A 15,354-nucleotide genomic window follows, 5' to 3' on the forward strand; every position below is an offset into this window, starting at 1 on the left:
TAGTTTGTTCTCCATAGTTAAAAGTATCTTATGGTTTATTTCCCTTTCTCCATTTCTCCCTCTGCCATATGTTTACCTGTTTTCTTAAATTCCACATATGAGTGAAATCATATGATATTTGTCTTTCTCTCACTTATTTCACTAAACATAATACACTCTAGCTCCATCCACACCAATGCAAATGGCAAGATTTTATTCTTTTGCATGGCTGAGTTATATATATCGATATCTATATCATCTATATTTATATCTATATATAGATTTCTATATATCTATATCATATCTATATCTACCTATATATAGATATGTATATATGTATATGTATATCTATCTATATTTAGATATAGATATATATACCACTATTTCTTTATCCACTCAGCAGATGGACATTTGGATACTTTGGCTCTTGTTGCTAATGCTGCTGTAACTACAGGGTGAGTGTGTGTCCTTAAAATCTGTATTTTTTGTATCCTTTGAGTAAATACCTAGCAGTGCAATTACTGAATTATAGGGTATTTCTATTTTCTAGCTTTTTGAGGAAACTCCATACTGTTTTCCAGAATGTTGGTGGGAATGCTGCACTTGTTTGCATTCCCACCAACAATGCAAGAGTTTACCCCTTTCTCTGCATCCTCACCAACTCCTTTTGTTTCTTGTGTTGTTAATTTTAGCCATCCTGACAGTGGAGAGTCTGCTTGTCCCTCTCTCTCTGGCTCTTTCCCCATATGTGCCCTCTCAATCTCTGTTTCTCTTTCTCTCAAATAAATAAATAAAACCTTTTAAAAAGAGATATTTGGGAAAAGACCAAGGAAGACAGACATGTTCACTAGTTAATGGTCATGTTGAATTCTCAGCTTTTCTTTAACCTAAAATACAGGAATGGGATATTTGAAAACAGGAGGGGAGCATTGTATTCTCATTCAGCTCTTTGTGTCTGGAATGAACAGGATTGTCCACTCAGGCCCTTGTCAAATTTGCAAGACTCTATTCCCTCATTTTCTTCTTTCCTGTTTTTACCAAATTTTTGAAAAGAAAACCAACATTTTGTGACCAAGAATATAGCAGTTGCCACAAAGACCAGCAGGAACCCAATCACATGCAAAGAGTGGTACTGGAACCAGGTGAGTTTGTGAGCAGCTGGGGACAGGTGCTTGGCGCCTTTGTGGTACATTATAAACTCAAACCAGAGGTCTGCTCTATCGAGAGGTTTTATAAGTTGATCGTGGTGAATCCTGGAAACTTTGGGCATTCTATTTGTAACTGGAAGGCAAATACAAAGAAAGAAATTAATATATTTTTGTTAAAGTTAGTCTTGGATATGCATTTTAAAAACTAAACAATCTTAGGTCCATAGATATTCTTGTTATATGAACTCTGGTCTTTGCATACTATTTTTAACAACTATAGTGGGGAAATTGAGAAAGAAATGTATTATTAACAGAATATGGTTAAATGCAGACAGAAAAAATCAGAATATACCTGTTAATAATTTAAGCCTATTTTTTTTCCCAAGAAGGAAGTTTGGTACTATATGAAATATCACTTCCAGGATATTTCCAAGATCAAGTTAGTGATGACCCCAAATTGTTGGAAAAGATCCACTAAAGATCTTTAAGCATGATTGCTAATATTTTCTCATATGGCGCAGAACACAACCAATGATAGTCCCCTAGAAAACACTAGTACTTATGAAGGATCATTAATGACTGTTCTCAAAGACTGAGAAGCTCTGCACTTGTCATTGTACTGATGTTCCCCTCCATAGTGGCTCCACTGATCTTCATAGGGAGGATGTTATGCTGATCAGGAAACATGGGAATCCCGACAAAGGGACCCCATGACAAACAGCTTCATAGATCCCATTTATTCCACCATGAATGAGAAACGTTTTGGTTTGGGGATGACCTAGTTTGGGGTTAGAGTAAGCAGTAGGTGAAGATTTCATTATAATAGGATAACAGGATTTTAGAGACAGAAGGGGAAAACCTATAGGATAAGTCACTGAAAGGAACAGTATTATCTACAAAAGCTAGACACATTGCTACTACAGAAAACTGTATCCCAGGAAAAGGAAGCCTTAATTCCTTCTGTGTGGCCTGAATATTTTTTTTTAATTATAGCAAGTATGAATCTCTAATATCTAATGACCACATCTTTAATTGTATCATTCAAAACTGAGGTAAGATGAGAAACACTTAACAATTGTTAAATAGTAGTTGAATTTATCATTTAACAATTATTCATTTTATTCATCCTTTAACTCTATAGCTTTAATTCCCCATAATCTTACGAAGATTATTCTAGGGTATTCAGTCATGGAGCTGAGTATTTGTTCCGAATGTGGTCATTTTCTTTTCTTTGTATCTCCATAAAACCTTTTTTTTTTTTTTTTTTTTTTTTTCTGCATATATTTCACAATTCATAGGATAATGACATTTTAAGATTGTAGAGTTTTTTCAGGTTATGCACCCACTCTGCTTTAGGTGACAGTTGAGAGAAGAATATAGAGATTTAAACACTGAAAGACAGAATGGGACTGTTTACAACCACCATGTTTTAAAAAGTGCTTGCATCAGTCATCTATTAAGTATATTTTTGGTCTGTTATCACTTATTTATTAATCAAAGTAGAGTTGACACACAATGTTACATTAGTCTTAGCTGTATAACATTGTGATTTGACAAATTCATACCTTATGCTATGCTCACCGTAAGTGTAGCTACCATCTTTCAGATTGGTTATCTTTCCCCACTCTTTTCTTCCTACTTCCTTTTACATCTTTTTTTCTTTTTCTTTTTTGCCTTTTAATTTTAGGTAAGAATGACACAGTGGATTTGTTGATATCCCATTGTTCAACAAATTATCTTGTTTATAATCAGCATTTCAATTATCTTTTAATTCTAGAAAATGCTAATTAATTAGACTATATGAATGCAGGCTTTTGCTTTTATGCTCAACTGCAATGGATCAAAACCTAATACAACCAAAGATGTGGAAGATAATTTTGACCATGATTTAGCTCTCTCTTTGTTATGCCACTTCCACCTTTTCCTTGTCCTTGAAGTGAATGTACTTCAGGTCTATTTGGGGAGAAGTCAGCCCAGGCCTTAAGATTTCAAATACTAAAACATGAACAGTGTGCTTAGTGTTCTCATCTCTATTTTAGTAAAAACAAATGATTCAGAAAGATATTTTTCCATACTAATGGCAAGGCTCAGTAGGCAGGGCTCAAATGTGTCTACACATGTTATTGTAATGTTTTACAAATTTTTACTAATACTTTCTCTTTTATGTTACATGTGAAAGGAGATTTAACTTTAAATGGAAAGACACCATTAACCACACTCTCTTTCCAATTGGTAAATAGCTGTCCAGCAGAATCAAAGGTTATACTTATCTTCTGTGGAATCTGGGCATAGGTTGAGGCAATGAGGTTGTGCTTTTCTTTTGTGAGATTTTGAATCACTGTACCTAGAGGAAAACACCAGAATATGACTGTCATCTAAGTTTTGCACAAATTCTTCTATTTCCTGCAGAGAAAAAATTCTTTGTATTACAAAGATGTAGCATCATAGGGAATAAAATAAAGTTCACTTGCACTTGTAAAATCAAGATTCAAGAAAATTGGCAGAGACATGGTTAGATTGTTTTTTACCCGACTCGTAGAGCCAACCAGTCTCTCTCTCTCTCCTTTCTTTTTGCCATCCAGGCTCTTTAGGAAGAAGTATATACATATCTAAAACTTATGCCTTAAGTACTTAATCATCAATTACTGAATAGCCATAGAACCAAGCCATTATACCAAAGGTGATAAGAATACAGCACTTTTCATGATGATTGACAGTGTTACTTACCAGGGTTTAATTTTATTAAAAACTGAGTGATTTGCGAATTTGTAAAAATATACCTCAAAAGAAATCCTTGAAATAGGTCTGAATTTGGTTTTTGAGATTATTATCGTAACAGTTTATATCTAATAAATTATTAATGTGTTACCTGCTCTTTTAAAATATATGGTTTCCCTGGTAACTTTCTCATGCTTAAGTCATCCCTACCTTATTGATAGGACTAGGAAAATATTTATTAGAATTATGATATATAGTGATATGTCATAAAAGGAGATAACATATTTAAACTACTTCAGTAATTATAAACTACTTTTAGGGGACAGTGATTGTTTCTCCTCCTGATGTATAAAAGCTCCCAATTCAATGGACTTGAGTTACATATCCTTAATTTGAGACTTAGTAGAGAACTGATATTAGTTGTCTCTGTAAAGTAAACCCCTGCCATTTGTAGTTATGCAAGTTGACCACTGCAAACTCTGGGATTGGGCCAGTCACATCATATTGTATAAGAATAATATCCTCTAGACATGTGTCATGTATTGTCAGTAAAAACTTTTGTGGCATCTCTGAAATCACTATGTTCCCAAATTAAAGGCTATTAAGTGATCAGAGAAGAGATGATGTCAAATTTGGGAGTAAACTTGCACTTTTAGCTTTGTTAATATTAGTGGAGTATTTCAGACATCTCAAAAATTATTGTCTTAATATTTATATTGATTCATGTCCCCAATTATATGAATTTTGAATGGTGTTTTATATATATATATGTGTGTGTGTGTGTGTGTGTTTATACATAAATATATACATATATATTTATATTTATACTAAATTCATTGAGTTCTTGGTCGGAGGACCCCTCATTGCTTTTTTCTTGTTTTTATTTTATTTTATTTTTTTAATTTATTTATTTGACAGAGAGAGAGAGATCACAAGTAGGCAGAGAGGCAGGCAGAGAGAGGGAGAAATAGGTGCCCTGCTGAGCAGAGAGCCTGATGCAGGGCTCGATCCCAGGACCCCGAGGTCACGACCTGGGCAGAAGGCAGAGGCCTAACCCACTGAGCCACCCAGGTGCCCCTTGTTTTTATTTTTAAGTCTTTGTAATTAACATATATTGATATATTAGTTTCAGGTATACAATACAACAACTCAACAATTCCATACATCACCCAGTACTCAACATGACAAGTGCATTCTTCAATCCCCATCACTTATTTCACTCATCCCCCAACCCACCTCTCCTCTGGTCACCATCACTTGCTGTAATTAAAAGTATGTTTCTTGCTTTGTCTTGCTCCCTCTTTTTTTCCCTTTATTCATTTGTTTTGTTTCTTAAATTTCATATATGAGTGAAATCATATGTTCTTTGTCTTTCTCTTATTGGACTTAGCATCCTATTTTCTTTGTCTTTCTCTTATTGGACTTAGAATTGTACTCTCTAGCACCACCCCTGTCATTGCAAATGGCAAGATTTTATTCCTTTTATGGCTGAATAATATTCCATTGTATGTATGTACCACATCTTTATCCATTCACCCATTAGAGGACACTTGCGCTGCTTCCATATGTTGGCTATTGTAATTAATGCTGCTATAAATATAGGGGTGTGTGTATCCCTTTGATTTAGTGTTTTTGTCCCCTGGTTGCTTTTCAATCTCTGTATCGAGTGCTAATCTCACAAAACTACCATAAGCATGAATGCTATTCATGCTGCACAAACTTCTTATCCAGAGGTAAACTGAACTTGTAAGGGAATAATTTACCCTCTCTTCACTCTTCCTCATTTTATCTGAGATTATTTTGTGAAATTATGTGGCTGTGTGTGTGTGCGTGTGTGTGTGTAAAAGTGGAAAGTCGATAACAAATTATTTAAATAGGTGATTATCTAGAGCCAGAGAAATTGTCACCTCTCTTTTGATGTCTCCAGTTAGAAATTAGTTGATTATATTAAGTCTTAATAGATCTTGGTTTGCAGCTGTAACTTGATTGGCAAGAAAAAGGGCATTCATAATCCTAAAGTGAAACTTCATCAACATACCTTTTTTTTTTTTTCATTCTACGTAAAATTTATTTTGGAAAGCAGTAGAATTTAACAATGAAATTCAAATAAAACAGTGAACTTTATTTTTTTATTTTTTTAATTTAATTTCTTTTCAGTGTAACAGAATTCATTTCTTTTCAGTGTAACAGAATTCATTTTTTATGCACCACCCAGTGCTCCATGCAATAGGGGCCCTCCATAATACCCACCACCAGGCTCTCCCACCCTCCCCCCCCCAGACACACGTTCAAAACCCTCAGATTGTTTTTCAGAGTCCATAGTCTCTCATGGTTCATCTACCCTTCCAATTTCTCTCAACTCCCTTCTCCATCTCCCCATGGCCTCCGTGTTATTTGTTATGCTCCACATATAAGCAACATACATTTTACTAGAAATAAAAATCAAGAATTCCGAGAACCTCATTTGTTCTGCAAACAACTTAAAAAGATTTGGTTAATATTATCACAGTATAAGTAAATAAAGATTTTCCTCCTTACTCTCTATTGATAGTTAAATAGTTCTTCTGTTTCTCATTATCATTTCCTTCCAATGTCCCTGGCACTCTACGTATTTTCCTTGGAAGATTTAGGAATGTGATATAATATAATTTCTTTTTCATTTCAAAAGGAACCTGTTTTCAGGTTGATAAAAAAAATTAATCCAAATTTGGATATTTTTTCTCATTCTCATGAACTCTACTTAATGCCAATGACCCTCAATATTTCCTTTTCTGTTTGCTAAGCTTGAGGCCTATATTATCCAATGACTTCTAGAAAATTCTACTTGTAAATCCTACCAAGTAGGATTATTCCTCTAAGTAAATATTCAAAAAATTAGAGCTCATTGTATTAATTTTAAACAAATTCTAACTTTATGTGTTTCCTATATCATTAGAAACAATCACTATCAAAGAAACATTCAAAATGGAAATCCAGGAGACTTCCTTATTTCCGACTTTCCCTCAACTCCTATTTGGTTTCACTCAATAACAATGTGGAACTTACCTCAAAGTGTCTGAGGAAAACATGCTTATCTCTCTACCATTATGATAATTACCTGTGTTTATAACTCCATCAGCTTGTTGAGTAAGATTACAGCAGTCTCCTTAGTGATTTTTGTGGCTCTACTTTCCTGTCACTTTAATCCATTATCCATACTATAGAAACAATATTTTGAGATGTATTTCAATCGTGCAGTTTTTCAGTTTAATTTCTCAATAAAATGACAAAACCACCTTTTTGCATCTTAAGATCCCTTCTGACATGGAAAATGGAAATAGAGTGACCAACCAAAGATGTTTAGTATTATGTCTCTGTTACTAAGGTGGTAATCTTTAAAGGAAAATCAGGAGTCATATCATAAGGAATACAAAAATCTTTCAACATAATCATCTTTCCTTACATAAAGATTTGGTGGGCTTGGGGCGCCTGGGTGGCTCAGTGGGTTAAAGCCTCCGCCTTTGGCTCAGGTCATGATCCCAGGGTCCTGGGATTGAGCCCCACGTCGGGCTCTCTGCACAGCAGGGGGCCTGCTTCCTCCTCTCCTCTCTCTCTCTCTCTCCCTGCCTGCCTCTCTGCCTACTTGTGATCTTTGTCTGTCAAATAAATAAAATCTTAAAAAAAAAAAAAGATTTGGTGGGCTTGCCATGAAGCCCACCTTCTCTGAGAAATTTAAAATTAAGTAGGTATGAATGAGGAAATTCAAAATCCCAAAATGTTTGAATTCACCAAATTTCAGCTTTCCTCAGAGACTCACATAAGTAGTGGGTCTCCTGGATTGGGTGGGAGGATTAGCCTATACGTTAAATAAGAAAACCTCATCACCAATTTATAGATAAACTACTAAGGACAAGATATGTTTAGGTCTCCTAGAATAATAGGGCTTCTGATGTGAAATTAAAGGGAGCATTAATGCAACAATATGGAATTTAAAAAAAAGAAAAAGAAAGGAAAACATAGTTAACTATATGTAAATTTATTTTCTGACAGAAAATAAATGAAGGGCTAGAGGAGGAAGATGGTGGAGGAGTAGGGGCCCTAGATTCATCTGGTCCCTGGAATTCATCTAGATATCTATCAAATAATTCTGAACTCCAGTGAACTCAACTGGGGACCTAAAAAAAGAATTGTTGCAATTCTACAAATAGAAAAGCAACCACTTTTTGCAAGGTAGGAGGTGTGGAGATGAGAATCTGAAACAATATATGTACAGACAAACTGTGGGTAGTGGGAGCCTCTATCAGCTTGCTTCCAAAGGAGCCCAAAATTGTAACTTTTGGAAGTCTGCTGTGGTGTGTGTGTGGGGGGGTGGTCTTCCTGTTTTGAAAGGCACTCAGGTGGCAAAGAGGGGTGGAATCCAAAGGGGGACAGTATGGTCTCAGGATCCCTGGAGTCACAGAAAAAACTATGCATGAGTGTGGCAGAGTTCCCAGGCAAGAGAGAGGGGAAACAGACACAATCAGCAAGACCAGGAGTGGGCTTGCAGCTCTGTGTTCCATAAACCACTCATCACAACATGTTCAGGTGACCACTCTACAAGTGGAATCCAGCAAGCAGCAGAACCATGGCCCAGATCTCCCTCCCTCCCCTCAGAGAACAGCACAGTTGCATTCCACAGGAGTCTGCAAAGTTTGGAGACTCAAAACACGGTCATGTGTTAGAGATAAAGATGCTTGGTCACAGGCTGGGTGAACACAGCATGCGAACGAAACTAAGTAGAGAAGAGTGATTGACTGTTTTCCTGTGAGGGCTCACTGAAGAGTTGAAGGATGAACTTTAAGCTCATAAGCTAGAGATTGGGGTGCCACCATTTTCATTCCCCCCACCTGCTCCAGATATCCAAATCTACTTAAAATGAGCCTGGTCCCCTGGCAAGGGCTGTGCAGTCCACTGGTGGCAAGGACACTTGAGAAGCAGCACAACAGCCCCTTCCCCCAGAAGACCAACAGAAACTTCTAGTTGATAGCAGGTTTACCCATTATACAGGACTCTGAAACTATGACTGGAAGAAAATACTATGTAGAGCTCATCGATTTTTCTTCTGATTCTTTAGTCTTTCAATAATTTTTTCCCCTTTTCAACTATTTTTTTTTAGTTTTTTTTTCAACATTTTTAAAGTCTTTTTAATTTTCATTTTTACACTTATATTTATTTTCTTCATTTTTGGCTTCCTTTCTTTCTGTCTCTCTCTGTCTTTCTGTCTCTCTCTCTCTCTCTCTCTCTATATATATATATATATATAATTTTTCTTTACAAATTTGGGATTTACTTTCTTCTACAAAAGAGATCAAAATACATCCAAGATCTAGTGTATTGCTCTGCTCTATTCAGCTCTTTATATTATATTCTCCCTCTCTTTTTTATTTTTTTCTGATTTCTTCTGATCTGTTTAGTGTAAATTTTTCTGAGGTTATTGCTATTTCTGTATTTTGTCCTCTCATTTATCTATTCTCTGGACAGAATGACAAGATGGAAGAACACACCCCTCAAAAAAAGAAGAAGAGGCAGTACTGACTGCCAGGGACTTAATCAATATGGATATAAGCAAGATATCAGAACTAAAATTCAAAATAACAATTTTAAAGATACTAGCTGAGGTTGAGAAAAACAAGATATTTTTGGAGAAATATAGGAACTATAATCAGGTCAAAATAATAAAAGGTTATTAATGAGATGCAATAAAAAATGGAGGCTCTAACTGCTAGGATGGCTGAGGCATAAGAGAAAATTAGTGACATAGTGTCCAAATATTGGAGAATAAAGAAGCTGAGAAAATGAGAGATTAACAACTACTGGATTATGGCGGGGGGAGAATTTGAGAGATAAAAGATATCATAAAGCAAAACAACATCAGAATAATTGGGATCCCAGAAGAAGAGGAAAGAGGGGGGCATAAGGTATATTGCAGCAAATTATAGTGGAGAACTTCCCTAATCTGGGGAAGGAAGCACAGCGAACACCCCTCGAGATCAATAAAAACAGGTCAACAACCTGACAGATAATACTGAAACTTACAAATCACAGAGAGAAAGTGAAAATCCTGAAAGCAGCACAGGACAAGAAGTCCATAACCTACAAGGATAGAAACATAAGGCTGGCAGCAGACCTGTTTACAGAGACCTGTGGCAAAGTACTGGTATGATAAATTCAGGGTGCTAAATGAGAAAAATATGCAGCCAAGAATACTTTATCCAGCAAGGATGTCATTCAAGACAGAAGGAGAGGAAAGGAGCTTTTAGGACAAACAGAAATGCAAAGAATGTGATCACGAAACCAGCCCTGCAAAAAATATTAAAGGAAATACTTCAAGCAAAGAGAGAGCCCAAAAGGAACAGAGATTAGAAAGGAAAAGAGACTATATACAAAAACAATAACATTACAGGTAATAGAGTGGCACAAAATTCATATCATTTAATAGTTCATATAATTTAATAGTTGCTCTATTAAATGGGCTAAATGTTCCAGTCAAAAGACACAAGGTAGCAGACTGGATAAACAGGCAAGACCCATCCATATGTTGTTTACCAGAGACTCCTTTTAGACCTAAAGACACCTCCATATTGAATTTGAGGGTCTGGAGAACTATTTATCATGCTAGGGTAGCAATCCTTAAAGAAGACAAATTAGATTTTAAACCAAAGAATTTAATAAAAGATAAAGGACACTATAGCATATTAAAGAGTCTATCCAACAAGAAGATCTAGCAACTGTAAATATTTATGCCCCTAACATGAGAGTAGCCAAATAGATAAACCAATTGATAACAAAATTAAAGAAACACATTGATAATAACACAATAATAGTAGGATACTTTAACACCCAACTCACAGAAATGGACAGATCATCTAAGCAGAAGATCAACAAGGAAACAAGTGCTTTGATTGGCACACTGGACCAGATGAACATCTCAGATATATTCAGAGCACTCTATCCTAAAGAAAGAGAATACATATTCTTCTCAAGTACACATGGAGTTTTCTCCAGAATAGGTCACATTCTGGATCACAAATCAGGTCTCAACAGGTACCAAAAGACTGAGATTATTCTCCGCAAATTTTCAGACCACTGTGCTTTAAAACTTGAATTCAATCACAAGAGGAAATTTGGAAGGAACACAAATACATGGTGGTTAAAGAGAATCGTACTAAAGAATGAATGGTTCAATGAGGAAAGAGACGTAGAAACAAAAGAACAGTAGAACAGATCAACTAAATTAGGAGCTATTTTTTTAGGAGAACAAGTAAGATCAATAAAACGCTATCCAGAGTTATCAAAAAGAAGAAAAATAACCCAAATTAATAAAATCATGAATAAAAGAGGAGAGATCACAACCAACACCAAGGAAATACAAACAATTAAAGAACATACTATGAGCAACTATATGCCAACAAACTAGGCAATCTAGAAGAAACAGATTCATTCCTAGAAACATATAAACTACCAAAACAGAAAGAGGAACATATAGAAAATCTGAACAGAGCCATAACCAGCAAGGAAATTGAAGCAGTGATCAAAAATCTCCCAAGAAACAAGAGTCCAGGCATGGATGGTTTCCCAAGAGAAATTTACCAAACATTTAAAGAAGAATTAATATCTATTATTCTGAAGATGTCTCAAAAATAGAAATGGAAGAAAAACTTCCCAATTCTTCCTATGAGGCCAGAATTACCCTTATCCCCAAACCAGACAAGACCCCACCAAAAAGGAAATTGTAGACCAATAACCCCAATGAACATGGTTGCCAATATTCTCACCAATATACTAGCCAATAGGATCCAACAGGACCTTAAAAGAATTATTCACCACAACAAAGTAGGATTTATTCTTGGGGACACAAGTGTGGTTCAACATCAGGAAAAAAAAATACAACAACAACCAGAAAGAGTATTTGACAAACTGCAGCATCCTTTCTTGATTAAAACCCTCCTCACCATAGGGATAGAGGGAACATACTTCAATATCATAAAAGCCATGTAGAAAAAAATCCACAGAGATTATCATTCTCAATGGGGAAAAACTGAGAACTTTTCCCCTTAGGAAATGTCCACTCTTGCCACTGTTGTTCAACATAGTACTAGAAGTCCTAGCCTCAGCAATCAGACAATAAAAAGAAATAAAATGCATTCAAATTGGCAAACAAGAACTCATTAACGAAATCATCTTTCTGTATGACATGACACTTTATGTGGGAAAACCCAAAGACTTCACCCAAGAGTGTTAGAACTTATAGAGGAATTCAGCAAAGTGGCAGGATATAAAATCAATGCACAGAAGTCAGTTGCATTTCTTTTTTTTTTTTTTTTTTGACTTTTAATTTTTTATTTTTTATAAACATATATTTTTATCCCCAGGGGTACAGGTCTGTGAATCACCAGGTTTACACACTTCACAGCACTCACCAAAGCACATACCCTCCCCAATGTCCATAATCCCACCCCATTAAACAATAAGAGAGAAGAAAAAGGAATTAAGGAGTCGATCCCATTTACAAGTGCACCCAAAACCATAAGATACCCAGGAATAAATCTAACCAAAAGAGGAAAGGGTCTGTACTCTGAAAACTATAGAACACTCTTAAAGAAATTGAGGAAGACACAAAGACGTGGAAAAACAATCCGTGCTCATGTATTGGAAGAACCAATACTGGTAAAATGTCTATCCTTCCTAGACCACTCTACACATTTAATGAAATCCCTATCAAAATACTATCAATTTTATTCATAGAGCTGGAATCAACAATCCTAAAATTTGTATGGAACCAGAAAAGACCTTGAATAGCCAAAGGAATGTTGAAAGGGAAAACCAAAGGTGGAGGCCTCACATTTCTGGACTTCATGCTCTATTACAAAGATATAATTATGAAGACCATATAGTACCAACACAAAAAGAGAGACATAGAACCAATGGAATAGAATAGAGAATCCAGAAATGGATCCTCAGCTCTATGGTCCCCTAATCTTTGACATAGCAGGAAAGAATATCCAATGGAAAAAGGACAGTCTCTTCAACAAATGATATTATGAAAATTGGACATTGATATGCAGAAGATTGAAACTCGAACACTTTCTTACACAAAATAAATTCAAAATGGATGAAGGGCCTACTTGTGTCAGGAATCCATCAATCTCAAAGAGAAGAACACAAGCAGCAACCTCTGTGGCTTCAGCTGCAAAAATTCCTTGATATACATGTCTCTAAAGGCAAGGGAAACAAAGGCAAAGATGAACTATGGGGATTTCATCAAGATAAGAATCTTTTGCACAGCAAGGGAAAGAATCGGTAAAACCAAAAGACAACTGACAGAGTGGGAGAAGACATATGCAAATGTTTTATCAGATAGAGGTCTAGTACCCCAAATCTATAAGTAATTTATCAAACTCAACACCCAAACAACAAATAATCCAGTCAAGAAATGGGCAGAAGACATGAACAGACATTTCTCAAAGAAGACATACAAAGGATCAACAGACAACGTGAAAAAAAAAAATGCTCAACCTCTTTTGGCATCAGAGAAATATAAATCAAAACCAGAATGGGATACCACCTCACACCAAGTCAGAACGGTTAAAATTAACAAGTCAGGAAACAACAGATGTTGGTGAGGATGCAGAGAAAGGTGAACCCTCTTAAACTGTTGGTGGAATGCACCCTGATGCATCCACTCTGGAAAACAGCATGGAGTTTCCTTAAGAAATGAAAAATAGAGCTACTGTAATACCCAGCAATTGCACTACTAGGTTTTTACCCCAAGGATACAAATGTAGAGATCTGAGGGGGTACCCCAAAGTTTACAGCATCAATGTCCACAATAAACAAACTGTGGAAAGAGCCCAGAGGTTTATCAACAGACGAATAGATAAAGAGGAAGTGGTATGTGTGTGTGTGTGTGTGTGTGTGTGTGTGTAATGGAATATTACTCAGCCATCAAAAAATGAAATCTTGCCATTTGACATGACATGGATGGAACTAGATGGTATTAGGCAAAGTGAAATAAGTCAATCAGAGAAAGACAATTGTCATATGATCTCACTCATAAGTGGAATTTATGAAACAAAACAGAGGAGTGTAGAGGAAGGGAGAGGAAAATAAAACAAGATCAAATCAGAGGAGACACACCATAAGAGATTCTTAACCCAAGGAAACAAACTAGGGTTCTTGGAGGGGAGAGGGGTGAGGGGGATGGGTTACTGGGTCACAGACCTTAAAGATGGCACAAGATGTAATAAACAGTGGGTGTTATATACAACTGAAAATCACTGAACTCTACCTCTGCAACTAATAAAACATTACATTTTAACATTTTAAAAAAAGAATTAAACCAAAGACTAAACCAGAGCTCCAAACTAAATAATTTACCTCTTATTTTTATTTTTCTCTCTAACTGAACAATGGAGAATAGATTAATTCCATAATATCAATAGAACAGTGGAGAATAGATTCACTCCATAATATCCAATAAAGTCAGTTGTCAATGGTTTCTAGTTTCTCGCTCAGGTATTTGCTCATGCCCAACTGCCTGTTACAATTTCAGGATCACTCCTCTCGTAAGATCACCATCAATATCAGCCCAGCTTATCCTTCTGATTTATAGCTCATCACTTCAGTTGATGGGCCACTATTTTATTAGTTAGAACTTCCTGAGTAATTCCAATTCATGATAGCCCTCCTTTTAGAATGTGTGGTACACAAGTACATGTGCAATTATCACACACTTTGCTGCTACCTTTTGCTGATGTGTTTTGAAGGGAACACATTTTGGGTATGACTTTTAAGATTTTTATGCAGAAGAATGACTAATTGCCAATAACTCAATCAATCAATTCTATTTATCAAAAATATACGTTTTGTAACTGAGAGAAATAGCCTGAGACAAGAACTGTTTCCATTTAAGGACTCTAATCACAGTTGATAGTGATATAACAGCCAGGGAGAGAAGCCTCATTTTAGAGTCATCTCTTTTTAATGCTTGAAATTATGTCCAAGGTTGACAGTCCGATGCCTATAATTTGATAATAAAGTTTTGCCCAAGTACACTTTGTTTGGAGTTAACAGAAATTACACTAAAATTTCATCTTTTAGTTTCTAAGTTAATAGGATTTTGCCCTTTAGGTGCCTACTTCCTTGTGACTTAAATCCTTAATTATGAACCCCTGTGTAATTATTTTCTATTAATCATTCTCTTGTTTCACTTAATTCCTCCCCACGCCCCACCAGGTGAGTGAGTTTACGTGACTTTAGGCTTCATTTAGAAAGGTAGTACTCACAGCAATTAGGAAAATTCTATATTTGAATGGTTCACAATAACTAGTAGAATGAGGATGAAAGGAAAGAATGAAAGTGAATTTAAGTATTAAAAAAGCTTGTAAATGATTTTGTAACTCTCATTCAAAATGTTAAACATAATGAAATGTGGCATGAAACAGTGAAATGAAGTTGACCTACATTTCTTTTCCTGTAGTTATATTATTCA

At 35.7% G+C, this 15,354-nt stretch overlaps 1 pseudogene; it reads right to left on the reverse strand.

The window, feature by feature from the left end:
- Positions 1-984: 984 nt before the first annotated feature.
- The window catches only part of LOC132002172 (UDP-glucuronosyltransferase 2B31-like), a 48,241-nt pseudogene continuing 33,871 nt past the window's right edge, over positions 985-15,354 (reverse strand).

This window comes from Mustela nigripes, chromosome 1 (genome assembly GCF_022355385.1).
Source record: "Mustela nigripes isolate SB6536 chromosome 1, MUSNIG.SB6536, whole genome shotgun sequence".
Taxonomy (NCBI): Eukaryota; Metazoa; Chordata; class Mammalia; order Carnivora; family Mustelidae; genus Mustela; species Mustela nigripes.